The sequence below is a fragment of the Rhyacophila brunnea genome, unplaced genomic scaffold, assembly GCF_057557595.1.
Source record: "Rhyacophila brunnea isolate RB1 unplaced genomic scaffold, BYU_Rbru_1.0 scaffold_6, whole genome shotgun sequence".
In the NCBI taxonomy this organism is placed as follows: Eukaryota; Metazoa; Arthropoda; class Insecta; order Trichoptera; family Rhyacophilidae; genus Rhyacophila; species Rhyacophila brunnea.
Window position 1 is genome coordinate 18,921,664 of NW_028233276.1, and position 27,016 is coordinate 18,948,679.

Below are 27,016 nucleotides of genomic sequence, written 5' to 3' on the forward strand. Positions count from 1 at the left end.
GAAATATATGCATTTTTAATCAATGTTGTAAACTAACTGTTAAAACCTACTAAATATTTACATTTATTTAAATTGATTTTTAAAGATTGTTTTTTTATTAATGAGAATTTTATTTAAGTCAAATGTATGTTCCGTTGAACCGAACAATCTATAGGTTATTGTTATTACATATTCATATATCGTGAAAGTCATATCGAAAGACTGCAGGAAATTGATCCTGAAAGAAATGAATACAGTGAGCGACATCTTGTCACGTTGTATTGCGATTTTGATTTATAAATGGGCGACGTCCTGCCCTTTTTGCCGAGAGCCGGTCTGCACTCACCACTACAGACGTTGCCGATTTTTTATTTTGGCAACACTAATTGGCAATAATCATATTCATGTAAGGGGCTGGGTGCATCTGGATCATTCGACTTCACGCTGTATCACGTGGATGAACTCCATAGCCGAGGAGATAAATCAACATAGGTGCCGATACTAATTTTATTACATCGCGGAAACGTCTGTTCAAACAATTTATACACTCAAACGTCTACTAGAATAGTGTTTTACAGACTTTCACGCGTCACGGCACACTATTACTGTCTAATATACTAGAAAATTCCACTCATCACTTTTTCAGACTCTTATACAAACATATTTCATAATGAAAAAATAGCCAGATGCAATTTCTTGTAATCAATATTTTACGTAATAGCATATCCCATAACACTAAGCACACAAAAATGCACTTCAAAAAAATTAATAGTGTTATGGTGAATACTAATTTTAATGCCTAGCTCAAACGAAAATATACTTTTGCATAACCAATTATTAATGAACATTATATAATTATTTAACTATTTATAAAAATTAATTGCATATGAAAATTTAAAATCTTCCACAAATATTAATGTGATTTTTAATTCCAATTAATATGACATTTAAATACCTATTTTAAAGATAATATCATCACCGTCATCATTAGCCGTGGTCGATCCACTACTGTATCCCCATAGGTTTCTCCACTCTTCTCGGTCCGTAGTTCCACGCTGTCACGTACACCCATGGAACTTTATGAGTCCGTCTATCCAGCGGTCTCTAGGATGTCCCTGTGGTCGTTTAGTGCTACTTGCGTACCTCACATTTCAACCCATTGCCATTGAAACTGCTTAGCTTCCTCTATCACATCGCGTACTCTTGTCTGCTTCCTTAATAATATGTATAGTAAAATGGGTAAGCCTTATTAAAAATATTTTAGTTTTGCATCCGGTCTAGTTTATACTCATTTTTCTTTCCCTATTGACTGTCCGGATCCAGTGCGGAAATTATATGAATGTTATAGTATCGACCTCCGGCGACTGCATGCTAAATAGTGTGTAAAATAGATGTTAACAAAATACGTGACATAATGACGTTAAGATTCTGCCAATAAATGTGTTAATGTCTCAGAAAAATATCGTTGAGTACTTTTTACAAGATGTGAACTCAACTTGTCTTTTATGTATAATTATTACCTGATTGATATGATGGTACAGTAGGACCTCGATATAACGGACTAATTTAGGTGAGGGGGTGTTCGTTAAAGCCAAAAGTTTATTATATAAAAACACAATTTATTTGTCTTCGGATGATATATCCACATACCCGTTGTGAAGTGGAGCTTTTGGTAATCCTGCTTCGAAAAAATAATCAAGTTTTATTTGCACTTTTGAAGTTTGCAATTTTTTTATAATTGACTCTCTAAAATTACAAAAATGCGTCGATAAATGTTGCTAGACACTTGGATTTAAACATGTATAACATTGCAGTATGTTTTCAACAATTTTTCACATTTGACAGGATATATTGTCCATTATAATGCAAAGTCCGTTATATCGAGGTTCTACTGTTACGTATAAGGGAAAAATAAAATCATTCTTAACCTTGTACAATTAATTATTTTTAAAACTTTTATCAGAGAACAATGATATTTATGTTAAGAAATACTTATTTGGTAGCTACTGCAAAGTGCATTCCCATAACTGATACATTGTTATCATAATGTATAATTGAATACATTTACCCTTTTGACCCATCTATAAACAAATGTAATGTAAACAAAGTAATTTGATAGAAAATTGTTGTCATTTGTTTTATCAATTATCATGGTCAATTAAATCATAATAATTGAATTTTATCTACGTCTCTCTCGTATATTTATGAAATAATTTCAAATCATCTTGTCTAATTGAAAATTACAAAATTTTATTTATGACTGTTTTTTTCTTGATTAGAAAATTAACAATGAATGCCCATTCATTCTACTAATAATAAATATAATTTAAAGTAGGTTAAAAGAATAATTTAATGTTTTACTGTTCACAAAAATATATAATAATTATAATTGTGCAATGCAATAAAGATTTTAATAACACAAACAATGACCCCTCCAAATTAACCCGCCCCGCACCACACTTGGTCTTAAACGAACGTATCACAAGGCCCTACATTTGGTTGCTCAGGACCAGATACCCAAGACTGAGATCGTCATGCTGTCAAGTGAGCTTTGACTGAGTTTATTGATTGACGTAATTTAATAAAAGTGTCATGGTAGAGAAAAGCACGGAGAATTACCACAAACAAATGAATTTAACAGTGTCCAGGGTTGACGAACCTTTTTACGTACGCGTGCCAAAATTTTCTGTTTATTATTATTATTATTTTATGTTTTTCCAATGAGATGTTATAAAAACTGATTTTTCTTTTCTTTCAGATCTACTACAAAGAAGTCACCTTCAATTCTGCAAGTCAAAAGCAATTAAAAAAGCGAGAAATCAAAGCGACTAAATGCGGAGAAAACGAAAATTTAGTAAAATTATCAATAACACTTTACATTAATTAAAATTACGATTTAAAATATAAAATAAATAAATAATGTACTAAAATCTTTAATACCATATATTTAATGTTCGTTTTTAAATTGCAAGTAATAATAGTTATGGTCTTCTAAAAAACACATTTAAGTAAAAAAAAAAATACATAAAATTAATTTTAACTTATTACAAAAATTAAATTATTCGTGTTTCAGGTTAAATGTCGCTTCATATAGTTAAAGTGAATTAAAGTGTCGTGAAATATAATGTCTATGTGTAAAAATCGATTGAGTGTTTAGTGTTTTAAAGTGGATTAGGCTTACTGTAACTGAGAAAACTGTGACCTTATTCTATAAGAAGTTCTATTTAACATCCACGAATAGTGTTTAGGTCGTTCTAATCTTTAATTATAACGCTAGAGTTAACTAACTCCGGCGCTTAAATTTAGCCTAACAAATAAATATTATAATATATTTGTGCAAAACTTTAACACTACGCTTCATTATCAAATACAGATAAGTAACACATTTTTCGTACAAAATAATAAAAAAATAAAACGTATCTTCATTTTTATATAAGTATAGATAAGAAAGCTTTGAAAAGTTTCTCGCTATAATCCAAAAAACGACAAATGAAAATTCAATGAATGCTAAATGAATAAGGGTCAGAATACATGTTGTTTGTACATCGGCAATAAAATTCTCCCAAAATAAAATACCATAATATTAAACAATTGGAATAATCTTCATGGAAGCTTTCTAAGTTGGCTACAGATCCAAGATGTTCTCCTAGTCATTATTTGACAAATTAAGATACTGAAAGGCTGACAGTTGATAATAAAAGATACATTTTTTGTCAACATAATTAGTTTTGCAACCTGACAATAAACAGCTGTCAAATTTGACTAAAGGTCTAAGACTAAACTTTCTGTAATTGACAACACATATGGTATAAGAGCAACCAAACGGAGGATTCCAGATTTGACCAACGCTTAAAGGCCTACGCTCTCGGTCCTCGTGCTCCAGGCATCTTTTGGCCCCGCGGGAAGTCCCGCGATGCGCGTGCTGCTGCATCGTAGGGCACTCGTGGCGTCGTGACGGCGTGGGCGCTGCGCTGGGGGGCGGGGCTGCTAGCGGCGCTGTTGGCGATTTTCGCGCTGGCGGGGGCCGCTCCCAGGCCTCCGCCCGCGCCGCGCGCCCAGCGCTCCGCCAACCTTAGTCACATCACGGGGACGTCGCGGAAGATCCACCTCTTCATCAAAAACAGGCACCTGCAGCTGCTGCCGGACGGCACTGTCAACGGGACCGCTGACGACACCAGCGATTACAGTAAGTGCCACTTTTTTCAAATCATCTTTTATATTTATTAGCTGGTCTTCGTCTTCTTCATTAAGAACGCTTCGACGAGGACAAGTCTGTAATTAGCGTTGCCAGATAATTAATTTACCAAATCGTGATTTAACCATGTGACTCATGTAACTCTTTAACTGTCAAAATAATAAAATTAAACAATATTTTTTCTTGACAATCACCTATTTGTACTTAATATTTTACTTCCTGAAGAGTTTCTTTCTGCTGCTGAATGTATTGGTAAGCTTCAGCACATAAGTATATCATGTTGAATTGAACTAGTAATTCCGATGTTATCAACTCAATAGAGCATATTCTATCTCTTGCATCTGACCATTTTAAATTCATCTAAGAAAATACCTATGCGGTATAGATACTAGACGTCGGTATGCTTGAAATAAATGAAATTAGCTTGAAAATATTTTGTGCATCACGCATCCATCGCGCTTTTTTGTCTTAAGACTCTAAGGCCCTCCTCCCACGGCGCAACTGAAATCTGGCAGAACTGGTTGGTGATGGTACTCATAAACTGACCAATGTGATGCTACGCACACGGCGCTACTGAAGGCACTTGAAATAAAAATCACATAACCTCAAATTGTCAAACTGGACCATCAGCTGTTTTGTACAAAAACCGACAACACGCACGCTGCTGCGTTTACTCGAATACAATTAGGTTATTTCAATTTTGCACTTTTGACGTCTTGGGTTGTTAATGGTTTTTATAGCATGACACTTGTTCGCAGTGCTACCAATTTTGGTAAGAAAATATGATTTTCCCCCGAATCTAATGATGTTGGTACCACTGTTTTACGGTGACTGGAAACTTCAGAGACCGCGCGACTAGCATGTCGCGTCTCTTCGCGACCGTTTTGAAGCTGAGAGATTTCAGTCTCACCGTCAGCGAGCCGCCATTGAAATACATTGGCTAGATACTGGTTGGAATTTTAGTTTCAGTTCCGTTGGACTTCAGTTGCTCCGTGGGAGGAGGGCCTTAACCTTAACCTAAACGTTCCTAAATTTATATTTTTTGAATAAATTGAACTGTCCCGCGCAGGACAATATATTTTTGCTGAAAAAGCAGAACGTCCCGCAAAAATCTGGACATTTGGCAACGCTGTCTGTAATATAATATTTTTTATTGATCGTGACAACGAGGTTTCACTGTTCATTGTTTTTATCGGATGTCTATCAGAGTAACTACGAGATTCGAATCTTGCTTTGCGATTTAATGATTGCTTCATTTTGTTAATATCTAGATTAGTATTTCAGAAATTTCAATAATTACCACTGTTTAGTTTAGTTTTTGTCATTATAGATTTTAGTATTATTCCATACTTTCTCAATATTCACGACATTTAAAATAGCTTTTTTCAATTTACATTTGCAAATTCGGTGAGATGCCGTCATGAGCTTTTATATATTTCTTACGAAAACAATTTATTCCATGTAGACAATTATAATAAATACCTTTTTCTGTCGGCGCATAGACTTTTCGATCCAATAATTGTGAATTTAAATTTTCATTTATTTTGATGCATCATTATCACAAACTTAGATTATATTAGGTTGGGTTAGGTTGTGTTATGTTAGGTAAGGTTAGGTTAGGTTAGGTTTGGTTTGGTCTAAAAAAAAGTTATAAAATCTCATGACGGCATCTGCGGCACATTTGCCGAAAATTCATTAAGCATACATTCACATGTTAAATATTATTCATATCCGTCATTGTTGTCATCGGCATACTTAGAAACCACACAAAGAAAGCAGATCTGTTGTAAAATGCCAATACTGACCGTGAGTTTTCCATTCAAAAGTTGTCATAAATTAGTTTGAAATCGTTTTTTGATGCTATATTTAGTTATCTGATAGCCATGCACGCTGTATTGTTTGTTGTTGTGTGGTAGCAATGTGGGATTCCCCGCGTGGGCCCAAACGGCGGTGAACACTTCATTAATGTGGTTGTCAAACAGGTGTTTGAATCCCGGTGACCTCGCCACTCTTTTTAGCTGGGTACTTTGGTACAATTTGGGGTATATCTAAGGATTTCATATCGAAAAAAAATACGATAAATGCTGCTATCCGTATCAAGAGAGACATCACAAATTTGCTCTAATTGTACTTCAAAAGTATTAACATTTTGAAATATGTGGTTGTGCGATGTAATGTTCAAGTGGATGTATTAAAAAATACAAACATCGCTACTGTAGAGCTGACTTAGCGATATGTAGGAGGTACCAAAGATCCTGGCCTGGGTCCCGCTTCATGATGTGGGGGCCATGCTAACAAGAATCAGCATGAAATTTAATGATAAAAAATTGAAACTAAAGAAATGTATCGATATCGGAAGTTTTTGTTAACGAGAGCTTTTTTTTGGCTAAAGCTTTCTAATAATATCGTAATTTATCATGGTATAGTATCAAAAGAGATTACCTATAACGAAAATCAATAAAATATTGGTTAAAATATGCATAATTTTGTGACATACCGTCTTTTTAATCTTATTTTTATCATTAAAACTGCTTGTGACTTCTCAGCGCATAGTTTAAATACCTCTGTCATATTATATTATAAATAATTGTGGTTTTAGTTATCACTTAGTATTTATTTTTAAGCATTTTTTTCGATTGTATATTATATATCATGAATAAATAATATTACTTATAATATAGCTGTCCCCTTCATAATATTGGTTTACTAAAGTATGACACTCTGGTGGAAACAGAAGTTTTCTCATTCTGATAATAAATAATGTATAATATGTAAATGCGTCGTAGTAACTATTTTATGATTATGTTAACTGTTGGGTAAATCGGCTTTCTATTGTGTACAAGACGTTTGATACTGCGAAGAAACTGTGAAATGATATAAAATAAAATAAACTTTATTAGACAACGATATCAGGTGTGTTGGTATTTTTCTTTTAAAAAATATGTATTATTCAAAAATTCATTTATAAAAAGATATTAATATAACAATTAGGTATTATTTTAGTTGTATTTTATTGAATTTTATCTAATAAGTGTTTAATAGTATTTTCATATTTTTGATAACAACTTTATTTCTTGTACAATAGCCAACGCCAAATACCTAAGTTATATGATTATTCTTAAATTTAAATATATGTATTATTCGTAGATCTTTTATAATATCTTCTCACTGTTATGTTTCACAAGTAGTCCTGCTTTATGCGGTTAGGATATCTATAGATATTGATCAATTGTGTTAGTGGAATAAAATTATTTAAAGTTAAACCTAACCTAAAGTCCCTTACAAAATGTCGACTGGTCTCCGGCAACCATAGTTGCCAGCAACCAGAAAGTATGACTGGTCGCCGCAACCACGTGTGTAAATTCTGATTTCCTTTCTTATGCCTCGTGGTTACTGTTTACTTGGTTGCCGGAGACTGGTCGACAGTGCGTAAGGGGACTAAATGTGACAGAGAATAAAACTCAGACGTGTAAAAAAATGTTATAATTCATAACTATATAGGTATTTAGGTAAAGTAAATTTCTATAACATTGAATACCAAATCCAATTAATAAATATGTATGTATAACGATTTTCAGTACCTAGTCAATTTGATTTATAAATGGTCTTCACATTATACACAGACGTTAGTTTAGTTGGTAGTGAGACCGTTTTGAAAGCTGTGGGTCACGGGTTTGATCCCACGTTTGGTTGCAAAAATACATGTCGTTTTTTCAATGTACATTTGATTCAGTACAAGAATATAATTGGTTCAATAGATAGCTAACAACAATTCCACATCAAAATTTATATATTTAGTTATTTGGTGACTATGGTTATTTACATGTTACTAAACATCAGTCTCATATACAGTTTTTGCAGTCACGTCCGAGTTGATATATTAAGTCACAATTATTGAAGATTATAATATAACAAGTAGGTATGTACAAGTATATACTTTGATTAATTATTGGAATTATATTTTATACGTAGTTTTTTAATTATAATATACCTATTAGTAAGAATTGGCATGACAAAGTATTTCATTTTTATCTATAACGAGAAATATATTTACGAAAGCAACTTTTTAACATATAAGAATTTTCTTAATATTATCCTTGCGTTAATTAGTGGTATCTACGCTGGACTCATTAGGCTCTCAATATCAATTAAGAATGAAATTCTGAAGATCATAAAAGCATAAAGATAATCAATGAAAAAAACTAGATTTTTGTAGTCGTAAAATTTTACTCATTCTTATGATATTGTATTTACAATGTATTGATATCGGCAACCCATAGATTAAACGCAAAAAAGACATAATCCAAATGAATACCGTAGAAATAAATATTTATTTCTGATGTGAAAAAATGTTGATATTTATAATTAAGCAATATTGGATATTATGTCAATATTTCTAATACATGTCATATGGGTACAAGGTACAAATTTTGTTGTTATTATTGATGTAAGCTGACAAATCTATTTTGTTCAGGTTTCTCAGGTTTTTGCAAAATTTAGTCCCAGATAACTTTCAATTTTTTGGAAGGTCTGCCAAAAAATGACAAATAGCAGTTCTTTACTTGTACCTCGATGTATAGCATATTAGTTTCATCTGTATTTTGCGGGTACATTGCATATTCATTATAAAAATAACTATTACCTCAATCTTTCGGTTTTATCCACGATATATCAGTGTTATAGTTTTTAAGCATAGCAACATGTATCATGATTCTGTCTGTTCTAACCTCGATCCCATATGGAATAATTGGTTGGATACGAATAAAATATTTATTTGTCATTTACCAAATTATGTCAAAGATTAACAATATTTCTGTCTCAATTCTTCTTCATGAAATATACCTACAAGAGAGTGAATACATCTTTATTATTTAGTTTATTTTAAACAATGGTATGTTGTGTAGAAACAAAAGTTGTATATCCACTTTACAAATTATAATTCATTGCTAAGCCTAAAAAAAGATTTATTTGAACTCAAATAAAATTTATTACACAGGGAATAGGGTATGGAACTAACATGTAATGTATATGTATGTAGAGGGGGGGTTGAAATAAAATATTTGACAGAGTGACTTGAAAAACGAGAAAAAATGAAAAATGATAAGATATTGAGAATTACAAATAAAGTTAAATTAAATGAAGGGTTACATAAACCTATAAGTAAGTAGCCAATCGGGATAAAGATTATTAAAATACTTCAAAGCATGCTATTTTTAGTTGTAAATATTAAATTTTCCTTTCCTATAAATAATCCATTAAGTGAAAAACATTCAGTTTTATAATATGGTAAGTGGACTGCCACCACATCTGCTGAAAAAAATTGGTTAAATAATTGATTAATATAAAAAAGTCTAGTATAAACGAAGAGGCGTGATAATTTTACTATCTCTTAATTTTTTATGTAGAAAAAACTGTAATATTTTCCTGCACGAAAGATTCTTCTTCTATGCAGGCTGATGTTTCTGATTAAAATGAATACCAGGTCTCTGGATAAGTGCACCACTTTTTGCTTGTTCTTTTAGCAGACACGTTATATTAATATTATGAACCTGCCTGCCCCAGTTCATAAAACCGACGGTTATTTATATCAAGTAGTGATTGCCTTATTCAAGTTTTTCGACTTTATGAATTCGCACCATCGACCGGTCGAGAAAATGATCCCAAATCATCTGATAAATCGAAAAGTGACTAGAAGACATAGTATAGATAGAGGATGATATAAGATATCCGCTTTTGCTTTGATATGGTAAAGTATCAAAAATATGTAGGCCTTTAATTTTAATGTATTTGCAATTAAAAATCTGTATAAAAATAATAATTTCTACACACATAATATGTAATTTTTCATTTTTTTAAAACAAAATGTATCAATTGAATTATCATTATCCGATATTCGTAAAACAAACAAACAATGTTAACAGATGCTGATCTAATACCTACTTTTAATTTGATACTGTATATTATGTAAACCTACATTTGTTATATTTGGATTAAATGCTTTAAAATATTTAAAACCGTGCGTGCTGGGTTTTTTGTAATATATGTAAGTACCTACCGGTTTAATGTTTTATGATTTTGAATCCCCTGCAGGCCAAATTATACTGACAATATCACAACCCGATCGTTTGCGCCGGTCACTCCAATCATAAAATATCATTTTGGATCGTTCACTAAATTATTGTCAAAATAGAAAAAAATCCTATTTTTCACATAACCACTACATAAAAGATCGGTGATATTTGGACTAATGAGTACCGCGTATTCTCTGTAATCGTCGACTATTCGAATTATTTTATTTTGATTCAAAATGACACTTCACGGTGGGAAGAAATTTGCGCAGACGATCGGTTTGAGAGTCTGTTGTTATGCTAAAATTTTATATTTCAATATTTTGGTCAATTTCAGGACTACTAAAAAAATGAAATGTATTGTTATTTTTCATTATAGCGTATTCTTTTATTAGTGCCGCGTTCTATCAAAGGCTGGCAACCGAATTAAAGTAGATTTCTCTATCCCGAGCCATTCGTAGCACGTCACAGACGATGTAAACATTGAGGCAATTGCTAAAGAAAACATAGTGAATAATATTATTGCCACCAACTTTTATATTATATTATCTTTACGGCTAATAAAGCAGACAAAAAGTTATGACTAAAGTTTGACTGAATTCCTTAATATCATTTTAATAATATAAGTGGTCAAAATATGCTAAGTAACACTAATAAACATGTTTGAGGAAAAACTCATTTTGTACAAAAAATCTTCTTTTTTTAATGTTCCTAATATTTTTACAGAATCTGATTATCTTCATTGTATTTTATGATTTTTTGTACATTTTATACAAATAAAAAGGAAAAATGTTAATTTGAAAATGGATTTGTTGTTGCAAAAAATATGTTCATACCTCATTATCTCAGAACTATCAAAATGTCACATAATGACTACAGATAAACTAATATGCTTTTTGAGCCCTCCCATTTGATAAATCGAAACTGTTGACATAATAGTAGTATTTTAAGTAATTTAAAATTGCAGTTAAGGGGGAAGGTGTTCCATGTCAGCTATTTTCTGGTATTTTCAGAGGTTAAGCCTGAATAGTACGTAAGATTTGTAGAAAAACTATTTATATCATTATGAAGCTTATTCATCGTCAAATATTTATGTAAAACATTTGATAACTACATAAAGTATTTTTATGACGTAAAATAATATTCTTTGAAACCGTGAAACGTGATAATTGAGAACGAAGCCATATTTTTGTGACATTAATAGGCTGTGATGATGACAAATTTTTCCCTTAATTATTATCTCAAACGATTTATTATAGATAGTTGTAATGTTATAAAACATAATGTAGTAAAATATATTCAGTATAATTATAATATTTGCAGTTTCTATTGGTTCTAAATCTAATGGAAGCGAGTGGACATTTTGTTATTTAAATATGCTACAATTATAGACATACGAAATAATATAAAGCTACGTATCAGAAGGTTTATCATTAATCATTGAATAAATGATGAAATATCTTGTTAGTTATAAATTTGTAATACTAAATAGAGACCTTTTTAAAACAACTGTTTCCACGAAATATTCGACCATCTTGATATCCGCCAGACCCACCTGCGAATTGGTGTATGATGTATGGAATCTTTAGCTGGTATTATTTTAACTTTATATGACCAAAAAAATACGCCAACACACAAGTATTGTACAAAAATATGTTTATAAAAGTGAATGCTACAAATTGAACACAAAAATAGGCGAAACAAACACAAATTCGAACATATTATTCAAAAGGAAAACATATTTTGACATTTGAGGACAAAACAAAAAAAAATCTGAAGAAATTTGTATTTGCGTCAATTCTACGTTATGTCATACTAAATCATACATTATAATTTTTAACACTGTTGCAATCTATTTTGCCTAATATTGCAACATAGCAATCAGTTTTCTGTCCCTTTCTATAACTATCTCCCTCTACATTCAAAATAATTATGATTGTAGTAGGTATGTATTTTATAAATTGTGATAGATTTTATTTTATTTCAGTGACATATATCGGGTCGTCCAGTATTGCCATATCTACTAAAATATTATTGAATTGATATTTTAGTAAATAAGAGAATGAAGTTTTTCACCATTTGTATCTACTATTAGTTTTACTATTTTTATTTAATAAATAATACACATGAGGTTTTACGAATTTCACATTTGTTATTAAACATACTTACATAATTTAGAACACCCCAAACACATCGCGAAGTAAAAATATCTATATTTTTTACTTAGCCAAAATTATGAATCAACATAGGTTAGGTACCTACTGATGTTTATATTACAGAAAATTTAACTTTTACTAAATTATGAATTTGCGAGATTATAATAATACAGATGATTTTAAAGAATACTTTCATCAAATAACATAATAATGGATGCCTGTACTTACATAATATTTTCCAATGTAATTTTTTTTTTAAAAACTAACTTTAATTTCGAAAGTTTAGCCTGGCAATACTATGAACGTCATTTATTTCAGCGGGAATGCGAAATTTTCATCCTCGGTTTTTGACATAGGTACCTAACAATATTATCACAATTATTTATATCGATTGTACTTACAAAAAATGCCACGAACTCACTATCCGATGGCTGGAAGTTCCAAAAAAAGACGTAGGAGAAAAGATGGAAATATTAATACATTAAAAACACAAAGGTTTGAAATTATTATTTTATAATTTGACATAATTATACATAGTTGAAAAAACCACATTTCACAGAAAATTTTGGTTCACAATATTTATTTATCTTGCAAAAGGAAGTTTTGCGTATTACTTATTAATACACACAATTAAGTATAATGATCATTTGTACTTATATTATTTTTATATTATGTTTGTGCCATGTCTTATTCGAAATTAGTGTGTCTGTGACAAAAATTATAATCTGGTACAATAATTAATAGCAGCTATACATTTTGTTTTCTGTTAACTATCTACTAAACTAATATTTTTGAATGTATTATAGTATTGATATATTGCCGAAGACTATGCCTGAGCATGGAAATCCTCAAAGCATACTACCTGAACCAGAATTTCATCCCACATTTGAACACGAACACGAAGAATTTATTATAGAAAATGAAATTGAAGATTCAAGCCCTAAATTCCGTGTAGAAGGCCGTAGAATTATAGACTTTTCATATTTTTTCCAACAACTTCAATTAATTAGCCACCATGATTCTCCATTTAATTGTAATTTATCACATTTAGAAATTTTTGGGGAAAATCGGGATAACTTTAGTAGTACATTTTTTATTCAATGTAAACTTTGTGGTAAAAAATTAAAATTATATACCACTGAAATGAACAAAAACAAAATGAATCTGTGTGACGCATTTGTATCCAGTATAATCAGTATCGGCAGTGGATTTTCAAATCTGGAAGAAATGTGTTCAGCAATTGACGTACCATCGATTACAGCAAGAACATACAGAAAGAGTCAACAGAAGGTGTACGAGTGGTTTGAAGAAACCAAAAATAAGAGTATGGAAAACGCTGCGAAAGAAGAGCGACAACTTGCAATCGAAAATGGTGACGTCGATTCTTCTGGTATTCCCATGATATCAGTTGTTGCAGACGGCTGTTGGTCGAAACGTTCATACAGATGCAATTATTCCGCAGCATCTGGCGCTGCCACGATCATTGGTCAAAGAACCGGAAAGATTTTGTACATGTCAGTGAAAAATAAATATTGCGATTTGTGCGCCAAAGCTAAAAATAAAAATATCCCTGCTCAACAACATAAATGCTTTTTAAATTATACCGGTCCGTCAGGTGGAATGGAATCTACAGCAATATTAGAAGGCTTTAAAGAATCTATTAATACACATGGATTGATTTATTCAAAATTGATTGCTGATGGAGATTCCAGCACATACAAAAAAATTCTTGATTGTCACCCTTATCCGAATGTAACTGTCGAGAAAGTTGAATGTAAAAACCATTTAATTAGAAATTATTGTGGCAAAATAGAGGCATTAACCAAAGACACAAGATATCCCTTGAATGTAAGAAAAATCATTGCGTCAAGAAAAAGACGTCTGCGGAAAGCCGTCATAGGTGCAATCAAGTATAGAAAACTACAAGATAGTACTTTCGAAGAAAAGGTTATCGCTCTGAAAAAAGATTTATTTAATGGACCGCACCATGTTTTTGGAGACCATACTTCTTGTCTACCATATTTTTGTACAAATGAACCAAATACAGAGGACATGCTTGATGTAAATTATGTACCAGCATTAAAAGAATGCAGTCTATTTTCTCAATTAATGATATATAATTCTCGTTTGGTGCTAAATTCAAAAAGTTTAATTTATAATTTTTCTACTAATATTTCAGAATCTTTTAATAACATGATTGCAAAATTTGTAGGCGGCAAGAGAATTAACTACTCTCAAAGACAATCGTACATGGGACGATGTGCAGCGGCGGTAATCGCATTTAATACAAATAAGTTACATTGCACAATTCAAAAACAAGTTTATAAAAATAGCCCAAAAGCCTTCATAAATCGCTTAGAATCAAGAAGGTTGAAAATAAATAAAAAAAAAATAGGAAAATCTTGGCGAAAACCAATACATACTGTTCCTTTATCTAATCCAGATTATGGAGAGAGTTGCCAAAAACCTGATATGGACAAAAATCAATATCAATTGTTAAAAGAAACTTTTTTGAAAAAACTCAAACTGACAAACTATGAGAGGAGGGATATAGAAAGACGCACCGTATTACAATCTGAATGTGCAGAATGGCTAGAAAGGCGACGAAACCTTCTTACTGCCTCTGTTTTTGGTAAGGTGTGTAAGCGGCGAGAAAATACAAAATTTGGGCCTTTGGTAAAACGTTTATTATATAGCCAATCATTAGCCAACGTGAAAGCGGTAAAATATGGTAAAGAAAATGAATCAATAGCTTTACAACAGCTTAGTGTACAAGAACGGATTAAGATTGAGAGATGTGGATTGTTTATCGATGATGTGTATGATTTTATCGGTGCAACGCCAGATGGCATCAGCGATGATGATACAATTATTGAAATAAAATGTCCTTTCTCAGCTGCTGGAATAAGTGCAGATGAAGCTATTGTACAGAAAAAAATTAAATTTTGGAAAGTAGATAAAGACAGGAATATGGTAATAGATAAAAATCACGATTGGTACTTCCAGATTCAGGGGCAGCTTCATATTACTAAGAAAGATGTCTGTTTATTTGGAGTTTGGACGGGACATAATTTTCCTGTTAAAATAGAATTAATCAAAAAAGACGAGACATTTTGGATTGAAAAGATTGAAAAAAAGATATATCACTTTTATATGAATTGTCTACTGCCAGAAATAGTAGATCCCAGAACCAGTAGATCTATGAATATTAGAGAACCAGAAAGGCTGAATTTCTAAATTTTTATTTTAAATTTTATTATGCTTAATATATTTTCAACAAGTCTATATTACATCACTATTTTATAGTTCATCAAGATATATCTAATTTACTAATATAGTTTACTGTTACGAGACACCCAGAACGAGTGTAATTTTATGAAATTCAAAATAATATGTATACTTACATCTAAATAATGATACCTGATCTTGCTGGCGATTCCACTGCGCCATATTTTGTATAAGCATTCGTCTCTGCAGCCGTGAGTTTTGGTTCCGTGTAAAAAGTACATTTTGTTCTCAAGGTCAAAAACCAAATTGGTTGTGCCAATGGCTTATAACCATTCCTCATAAATGATTATAACTGATATCACCTCATGATCAGTGCCACGCACGAGTTAACTCGCGGGATCTTTTAAACGTCATAACTTCTGAATGAACTGTTTGTGTATATTTTCTTAACAATATTTATCATTTTAGTGTGAAAATATTCACGTTAAACATGTTGATTTGGTAAATTTTCACAAATATTTATCATTCTATTCTTATTTCATATTTTTTAAGGGATTCATTTTATTCCAAAAATAACTGACCTACAAGTACCCACCTGGTAAAAATTGAATTTGGATTGGATGGAATTTCCTAGTAGATGTTCCAACTAAACAACATGACGCTTTCTATATATTATTTACTGTTAGTTTTGAAATTATTGTATTTGAAATAAATAATGTATCAATAATACACATAGAAATCAATAGATATATAAAATAGATATCACAGTTTAAAAATCAGAAAGATCAATGCATATTACCATTGTTTATGTTACAATATAAAACAACATTTATCATTGAACGTAGGTACCAAGAAAAATAGACTTCATTAAAATGTGTCAATATAGTATATACCCGATATAATTATATAAATTATTATATTGTTAATTACTCTGTGGGGTCCATATATACTGCTTCAATTGTAATTTAATTTTACAGTATAATTATTTATGTTAAGTACTTGATTTACTTATTATATGTACAAATGTAATATACTTACCTACTTATTAGGATATATCTTGGTGAATTTTAAAATAAGAGGAAATTAAATGGAGGTCATCGTGTCTAACTAGATGTCTAACTAGACGTTGTTAAGTCTTATATAAATATTTATACATTATTAAATTGTTTTTCTGTTTTTTATTGATGTAAAGACATGGCATGTATTCAAAGTAATAACAAATTAGCTGTGTACTATTTATTTAACTTATATTAAAACCCCAAGATTGATTTCGTCTTACGACATATTTTATTCTTCTAAGTTTTACTATGACATTGTAATATGAACCATGGATATAGTATAGTACTTAAAAAAATCAAAACTGGTAATATATTATTTCAATATTTAATAGTCAATTTTCATTTGAAGTCAGCATTTAATTACTGGTATAACACATAATTATTAACTGATATCTACAACTTCAGATGGACAAATTAATTGATATATCATATTATCAGTTTTCATTTCCTTTCAACAATGTATTCATTCTAGCAGCTATTTTAAATATCTTACTAGTTTTTATGTCATGGCACCTTACAAAGGCTCCGAGCAACCGTATACTGAGCTTCGAGAACAGATGTTTACGACGGATACTGGGTGTGCGGTAATTTTAGAAGTAACGGGAGATAAAAGAACGCACCAAATAGCCTCGCATCACGTTGAGAGTGAATACGCAACTTTGTACCTGGCCCGGCCACGTGCTGCGAGTGCCTGAAGAGAATCCCAATCTGGTTTGCCTGTTCTTCAAGCCAACCGGATTCCGGCGTCCTGGATGGCCGCTAAATACTATCTATATAGCATATCTGGCGGAGTTACGGGCTGCTAGTATGACCTGGAACGATGCAAAAAAACTAGAGTGACAGAGATTCTTGGAGGCGCCGCATTGTATCCATATGCTGCAACTAAGATGCAGATATAGCCGAAGAGAAGAATTAATATACAGCATCTAGAAAACTTAAAGTCTTTGAAATGGTGTTAGAAAGACAATGTTTCTAATATCAAAGTGATATTGAGGATGAAAAAGAAAAGACTTGGAGAGTAAGCTCTACCAAATGACATACCTGATATGATACAAGTAACTGATATGCAAAATTATATTATATTTTAGAATATTATGAATCAATTTAGCAACTTTTATATCATTATCGATAATAAATTTAGTGCAAAAATGTAATTATAAAATTGTTTTATTTTTTAAATATGTATGCGAGATAGACATAGCTATAGGTTACAAACATTAGTCACTTTATATTTACCTTTTGTAATTGTACTATTAAATCTATAAAATGGGTATATATGCTTGATGGTCTACGTCATAAATAATATTATATGAATCACGCCATGTTCGGATCGTACGCCGAAAGTCGGATTTATTTCATTATTAATTAAAAGATTTATTTCATTCCATCTTATTCATATGAAACCGTCGACAAGCAAAGATCTCGGTAGACATTTTCTCCATCTGCAAAAAACATAACATATGAACTGTTAATAGTGTGATTTTTAATCTTTTATAGTGTGCGACTGTTTGAAGAATGGTAATTAAAACGGATTAGTGATAATACAAAGCATCAAAAAAGATTGATTAACTAAAATAAAGTAATCAGGTAGGTAACATGTTTAATAACAACTAGAACGCCTTAGATTATATCAAACAAATAAATATGAAATCACAGGCATTCTCGCAATAACCTCTAAACTAACCACGCAACTAATGTAGACTAAGAAAACAATAAATTAACACTTGAATAATATATGCAAAACACACAGAATACTACTACAGTAATAAATAACATAATATTGTACTTACAGATAGTGTTTCTTATTCCTGATATAAAACACAATTCCTTCGTTAGGTATCTTGCAATTTGCTATCAACATAATCTGACAGCAGAGAGTTTTTTCTATTAGTCTATGGCCAAAAATACGGATTTACTTGGCCGGCTAAAAAAAAGATTTTAATATAGCAAGAACATTTTGAATATGCGACAAATAAATAAAAGTATATATAATATAGTTGTTAAAAAAATCTGTGTACATTATAAAATATATTTAATATTATAAATACATATATTTTTTAAATTCATGTTATAATTTGTAAACGACGAAGCACGTCAGCTAATACGCATAGTAAATGTTTAAACTTTGGTAATCAAATTCGAATGTGACAGAAAGAGAAAGAAAAACTTTTTAATCATATTAGCATGCGTAAAAGAGATGTAACATAATATCACTTTCACTTTAAAAATCATACCTAGTATTCAATGTCATAGTTCAACTTTAAATGAAAAAACAGAAACTCTAGGTAAGCATGTGTGCCCTTAAAGAGAAAACATATATTTTTTAAATCTATTCTAATGTTAAGATTTTGACGTAATATTATAAATTTGCCAAAAATCGCTGTTATTTAAATAAAGTCTATGGATTATTGAACTCTTTCGATAGTGCGTAGATATCGTAAACTCTCACAAATTTATTACCTCGTGTTTATATCGATTAAATTACAATAAATGGCGAGATATTTAACATGATGATGAGAAAAATTTTATTCGATTCTGGGTCAAACTTGTATCTTTCAAACCCACGCGAGATAAATTTTAATATTCATTAAAAGCCACATGTCGAACACGAAGGCATAACATCATACAATTATAATTAATACCGTTTATTCGTGCTCCATTATTATTTATATAATAATTTCACCCTGACAAGATGTCATTTTTATTTATCTCTCAATCCTGTTTATAAAGTACCCATGTCCTTTTTACAGTTACAACTATTACCATACAATTCGTTGTGAGTCTTGAACACTAATGGGAAGTCAGGTCTTGTATTTTTCTTATTCTTATATGAAATTACTACAAAAAATAATGATGAATATAGTAAGGTATTATTTAATCCAAAAGAAGTTTACGTCTCAGTGTGTTTCATTCAGAGCTTTTATTCATATAATATCATTTCTTCTGTTATAATACACTTGAGTGACATATTTTAGAATATCTTTTATTAAATGATATGCGTGAATAGGTTTTGTTGGAAGATTTTTCATGTTCATCAATATTTATTATTGAAATCATGACAGCACTTTACTGTAGAAAATATGTATAACTACAATTTTATGACACAATAATGGGTTGAATAATAAATATTTTACGATGTTTTTCTCTCAAAAATTTATTAGGTAAACACCTACATAGATTTATTATTGGATGAGCTAGAATTTGGTAAAATTTCACTTTTTAATGGTTATAGTTAACCTGTATATTTAAAAAGTCGAAAGTCTAAAACATAGTAAAATCAGTTAAATATAGCAAATTAATATTTGTATGCATAAAACAGAAAAGGGACGTCTAAGAGTAAATTTTACACAGTTTCATGCAGTGCTATCCAAAACTTAATCTTCTCTCTGCAAAGTAGTGATTTCAAACATCCCTTTTTTTATTTTCCGCATATAATATGTGCGATTTAAGCAATGAAATGTTCTCTAATTTATGCTTTAATTTAATGAATACAGATAATTATTAAATAATCTTCATTTTCTGTTTCTTAAAATATAAATTATAAATGTTTAAAAAATATGTATTACCTAGTCTAGCAATTATTGTTAGTAAAACTTAGTCAACATCGCGAATTTATTACTCGTTTTGATTTTTTCAATTTAAATATACATAATTTGGAACAAACTTAGAAACACACCACCCAAAAAATAATTAGAATATATTCTAAATTAAATATACCATTTCTTTTATTCAACGAATAGTTCACAATATTTTATGCTTACTGGTACCTAGATATAATATGTCTGCGATGTTTTTAAGTTATGGAAATTCAATATAATATAGAATGTTACATTCTCAAGTCTTGTGAACTATTCGTTGAATAAAAGATATAGTTTATTAAAAATATTAGCTGGTGCAAGTCGGTACGTTATAACTAAAATTTTGCGTCGCTTAGTAATTATGGTACTTAATTATTGATACCTTAATTTAAAACACAAAAACCAAAGTTACAAAATTCGATAAGCATTTCTTCTAAGAAATACTAGTTAAATCTGTCGTATTTACGTAGGATGCCCGTAGCTTAATTAGTAAAGCACATTGGCGCGAATTCAGTGTTTACAGGTTCAAATACCGTCAGGTGTCGTATTTTTTTTTTCAAAAAAGATTTTTTCTAGGATATGTCTGTGTTTTCAACTTATATGTTCAAAATTAAATATTAATACTATGTCATATTATAATTGAGTAACATTGAGAATTATGTTTGGAATTCGTTTATGGAAAGCATTAATAATTATATTAATAAAAATCAACGTCGTTAACATTGCTGTTGGGTACCTCCGTGCCAAATTGGGTCTACTTAAGAATTACAAATGTGCATATTTGCCACCTAAATCTGTTGAATTATCAGTAATATTTGAAGGTTCGATTGGCCGAAGAGGCTTTAAGAATTTTGAAATCGTCAAAATAAAACCAGTTTAAAACTTCATTTGACCAAAATGCATTTCTTATCGTCATATGATAAAACCCGACACGGCAACAGTTTTAACTTCATGTAAAGTATGTCCGAACTGCAGCAACTCTTGGTATTTTAACGTTGCCAATTATTTTGATGCGATATTACCGATTCGGCAATAAAACAGGCAGCCGGATTTTTCCGTACTGTAAAAGGGCAACCATTCAATTCTTTTGCGATGGTTGTACGGTTTATCGGGATCAATGAAGCCTCAATCTTATATGGAAAAAAATATTATATGTAGTTTTTGAGTTGTCACCGTATATTCTTCTTTCTTCTTTCCTCGCACCCCATGTGCATTACAGTGGCAATTATTGAATATTATGTATTCAAAAGATGATACCTTAGCAATGAGCCGAAACAACGAAAGAAGAAAAAAGAATATAACGTGGTAACCGCAAAACTAAATACACAACCAACAGTGAAAGTTTATATCAATACGTATTATATTTATAGTTATATAATTAATATCAGTGACTATTAAAGTTTTATTGTTGTTTTATTAATTTCCGACCATGTCCAATCCTAATAGGATCATATGGGTCTCCACATAGTGAAGGTTTGTATTAACAGATTTTGTTTTTTTTTTTTACGAGAAATGGATGTCAACCATTTGCTCAACCTAGTAGGTCCATACTCTGGCTCATACACAAATTGAAAAACAATATGTGTACTTGCCAGGCGCAGGATTAGAACCTGGGACCCACGACGCCAAAGGCCAACGGCTCATTCGCTGCTGACTAGATAATAATTTTGAAATTACCACCTTTAAAATGCACGTTAATTACACCGATCGACCACCTGGTCATTACGCGCCGGGTGCGTCTTCAGCGTCCAAAGTATTAAGCCGCGCGACCATCGTGGGTCATCGTGAGTTTTATTAATACAAGACACTTAATCAGAGTATATTATTATTTTTATTTGTTCAAATCTACTGCATACCAGAAAATTGAACCATCCAAAAATACCTATCGCTCGCCAGTATTCTTGTGTCTTCTATTGTCATATAAGTATCCTGGACGTCCGGTGTATACAGCATATGTATGAATGATATTTACCTATTCTTTCAGGACCCCGGAAGTCAGGTGGTTTTAAGAAAAGAAAAACAGGCCACATTGCGCTTTTTTGAAGTATTCGCAGCACGTGGCCTTGAATGTAATGGAAGGTTTAATACTCTGTTTTCCTATCTTCTCATTTATGTAAAATTCATGCACCGCTTACTCCGCCAGTATTTCAGTTTTGTACAAAATTATTCTGACTATTTAAAAAAAATCTTCGTTCTATCGTGCTATCCCTTAGCAGAGATCGGTCGCCATCAGGGAATTTTTTTGCCTTATAATCTGTTACCCGAAACATTTCAGTGGAGCTGCACTCGTACCAATCACGGAATTTCTTAAACCACGAAATGCGGCATTGTCTTCTGCTACGTTTACCGTCAATCTTCCCTTGGATGACAAGTATGGGGATTGATGTTCTTTTGCACTGTCATAATGTGCCCGAGATACTGTAGTTTTCTGGTTTTGATACTATGTAGAACTTCTATTCAATTGAGAACTTTAACGTTTGTCTCCCGGTCAGTCCAAGGAATTTGAGGACGCGTATCCATCCATAACTTGAAAGCCTCAACTCTCCGTGACATCTCTTGGTTTAGCGTCCATCTTCCATACCATAGAAAAGAATTGAGAGAACGAACCAAACACAGTCTCAGAGATAGGTTTTTTTTAAATAGTTAATTTTATTACCTTTGACTTAATTTGAATTGCGAGTTTTGCTGTAACTTGTGGATAATTAATAATTACTTTTTAAAATTAGAACTTGGCTTTAGTTTTACAAATGGAAACAGAGCTTTTATATTGAGATTATTTTGCTAACGATTATCATTTTCATATTCATGTCATAAGACCGACATGTTTTATTGCCTGTCACTTGCCTGTGCCTGTCAAATAGTTTTTAATTATTATTACCTTTGACTTAATTTGAATTGCGAGTTTTGCTGTAACTTGTGGATAATTAATAATTACTTTTTAAAATAAGAACTTGGCTTTAGTTTTACAAATGGAAACAGAGCTTTTATATTGAGATTATTTTGCTAACGATTATCATTTTCATATTCATGTCATAAGACCGACATGTTTTATTGCCTGTCACTGTCATAATATAGTATTAAAAATACATAATGTCAGAAGTCATATGTATTAAACAAACCAATACGAAGCAAATAATAATAATACTAGGTTTTAATGAAAATGAATAGTTGTCCATTTTAACAATTCCATTTTGTGCATAATCTAAAAAATGTACAATACTCAAAATTAATTCGCCGGTATTATAAACTATACGTAGAATAATCGTGCACATACCAACTAGTAGTAGGGAATTCCGCCGGAATTATACTTGCTTTGAAGGAAAATAACATTGAACAAAATAAAGCTTTTTCACAATAAGGTGCAGTGTTTACCGCAAACAAACTCGCACACGTGCAGTAAGTAATTCGGTATTCCAAGATAAACGCTACACCTTTCTTGAACTCACCAACTTGCAGGTAAATAATCTCAACACACAAACTTTTTAGCTTTGTCATACATTTTTATATCAACAAATCCATGTGCACTCAAGACGCAGAGCTGCAGGGCAATAAAGATTATATTAATATATTTTTTCTACCTAACTTAAATTAAATACTCAAATGCGTATGTACGTAATATGATTCATTCATAATAAACAGGTTATTTCTGTTTCTATAATTAAATGGAATCTTCTGTAATAAATTATTTAGCGGAATAAATATAATAGTTAAATAACATAATTAAAACTATCACACACTTACGCTTTTTACTTTTAAATCATTATCAGTTAGGAATGATTTGCTGTTGGATGAAGGCATCCTTCAGTTTCTTCCACTCTTATTGGTCCCTAGTTATTCGCTGCACATTTACCGAAGTTTAGACACTTGTTCTGAAATAGGTAGACTTTAGTTATTTATATTTATTTTATTTAGAAAATAAGTATTCTGACATAACACCTATTAGTTAATGCGGAATAATACATAATAAACTACAACTTAGGTATATAATTAATACAAATAATAGCCCTGAAATAAATTTTAAAATTACTTAATTACTGATAACTTTGCTGGTTGCAATAACTTTTCATTTATTTTTTTTAAATTTTTATAATCAATATGTAACTCTTTGTTTCCTTAATAAAAAATAAAAAAACACCAAATATAAAATAAGAAAGAAGAAGAGAAAGTAAGTTCTTTTTTTTAACCATATCCGATCTTAATATGATCATATGGGCCTCCACAGAGTAAAGGTTTGTATAAACAGATTTTGTTTTTTATAAGAAATAGATGTCAGCCATTTGCTCAACCTATTAGGTCCATACCTTGACTCACACACAAATTGAAAAACAATAATTATGTGTACTTACCAGACCCAGGATTCGAACCTGGGACCCACGGCGTTATAGTCCAACGCTCAAGCCACGCGGCCACCGTGGGCGTAAGTAAGTTCTTATGTAATATGAAAGTAAAATAATATAAACAAATTTAAATTTAATCTATTTGTCTACATTACATTAAAAAGTTACTAAAAATATATTATCTATCTTTATGGTGCCAAAAAATAGGCTATTCGCACGATACACTGCATCATGAAATATTGCATCCATCCTGTGAAGGAGTAGTTTGAAGACCGCAGAGTTACGAGTGATATTGGTGGCAACACGAAGATTAATATAAGTATAGACGGATTGTAAATGAACTAACGAAGAAGTAAATTGACAATGCCTCTTCGGGTGGACGGGAATTATATTGATACGTATATCCAGAAGAAGAAAAAAAACGAGTTGGCAAATAACTTTGATTGTTATTATTATAACTACATAAGGAAATATTAGTATGTCTGAAATGTAGGAATCCATAACATCTTGATATTGATAGATATTGTACGATACAAAAAAGCCCATGATTTTTTTTAAAATTTAAATAATTAAACTTTCGACCAATTGGTATACTCCAAGCTGCACATATACAATAGCTTCTTCTAGCTAAGGATCTTACTCCACCCACATATACAACCAATAACTACATATATACATTGTAACCATACGAAATAGACAACATTTCCTACGCTGTTCGTATGGAGCGCTCAATCATGAGTTAGGAAAGTCCATAGCTAGCCGGTGTTACCGAGTACTCGCCACACTTATCTCATGCATAGATACTCGTAGTTTGTAGTTTTCCCACAATCAGCTGATGGAATCCTCATCCATCAGTCACTACGGCCTGTTGGTTAAGATGAGCATATTACAAAATAAATAAAATAATTCACCAAAAAATCAAACAATACACTCCGTAAATAGTTTAAAAGCAATGCATTTATATGCCAGTAAGTAAAGTTTACCTCTTAAAGTATCGCTTGTGTCGCGCGCTGCCGGGCTATTAGTTTTGTAGGGAATCGAACAAAAAATAACTATGTCCAACATTTCGCTTCGTCCCGGTCGAAAGTGGCGATATCCGTTGTGCAACGCTTTTTTATCAAACACGGAAGTCAAACTTTTTGTTCAAGCGTAACTATGAAATCGATGTTTTCGAGAACAAATTAATATACAAATATTTATTTAAGGCGCAGCTTAAACTTTCAATTAACTTGAATGAACAAAACTGATTTTGATTTAAAAATTACCACAATTAAGGTGATTAAACCAAAAAGTATTTCCTTACTTTTTTCATAATTTAAAAATTAAAAATCTTTTGCATGACTAAATTTATTCCATATCTATTAATTGACTGACGTGTTTAGTCCACTGCGATTTTAGATGTGTAGATAGGTATCTAATTTTTAATATGACTTGTTTTTTTAATTAACTGTGTAGCACATTAGTACTGTATACAATCTTTACTGATATTCCTTAACCTCATCATCATCATCATTATCAGGGACGCGATAACCCGGTGTGGGTTTTGGCCTCCTCCAACAGCTGCTTCCACCTGTCCCTATCCAGTGTGGCCGCTTTTCAATTCGGTACCCCTAGAACACGGCAGTCACTGGCAGCTCCATCCAACCAGCGAATCTTTGGCCTACCTCTTGGATTGCCAAACATCACTCTCTTTGCCGGTTCATTGTCATTCATTCGGTGCACATGACCTAGCCATCGCAGTCTCCCAATCTTAATTGATTGAACTGCGCTGCAATCTTCCTATAGCCCGCAGAGCTCAGCATTATATTTTCGAGGCTGTTGTTGTGGTTTCCTTTACCTAGTATTATAAAATTACAATAATATACACGTTTTTTTATCATTTTTTTTTAAATATAATTATTATCAACATTCAATTAGGAAAAGTGATTAACAGGTTGTACTCCTATAAGAACAATAACTATAGATCTAAGTAATATACTCTCGTGTATTGAATTTTGTACTATGTATATAAGAAGATCACAGTTCACCTTTCAGAAATATATGGCCGTATAGTATTGATATCAAAATGTATAAATATAACACCTAGGAAAAAACAGAAAAAAATCGGTAGGTAAGTAACTTATAAATACAATCATATCATATGAATTATTCAAAATAAGCTCAGCATGTCGTATCTATCTATATTATGTAATAATAATGACAGCGTAATCTGATGGCGATCAAAATTAAATCCAATAAAATTGGAATATTACTGCCTGCAATGCTTTTACGAACAATTTTGTTATTTTTTTTAATGCTGTATAGTATTGAGCTATATGAGATGGCGTATGGCCATTTATTTGTGGTATGGCAGCTTATGGTGAACTGCGATATGGCGTAATGTAATACATGAAATTTACATATACCCATTCAATTTA

At 31.3% G+C, this 27,016-nt stretch overlaps 1 protein-coding gene and 1 long non-coding RNA gene across 2 annotated transcripts in view; one reads left to right on the plus strand and one right to left on the minus strand.

Moving 5' to 3' along the window:
- Positions 1-2,948: 2,948 nt before the first annotated feature.
- Positions 2,949-27,016, plus strand: part of bnl (fibroblast growth factor branchless) — a 263,220-nt gene continuing 239,152 nt past the window's right edge. Inside the window, exon 1 of the mRNA XM_085956344.1 lies at positions 2,949-4,165. The gene's annotated coding sequence lies outside the window, so the exon portion shown is untranslated. The remainder of the gene's footprint in view (positions 4,166-27,016) is intronic.
- Positions 16,176-18,550, minus strand: LOC147065351 (uncharacterized). Its single transcript, XR_015071729.1, has 3 exons — positions 18,475-18,550; positions 17,921-18,126; positions 16,176-17,496 (listed from the first exon to the last, which is right to left on the minus strand). It is a non-coding gene; the product is annotated as an uncharacterized LOC147065351 (long non-coding RNA).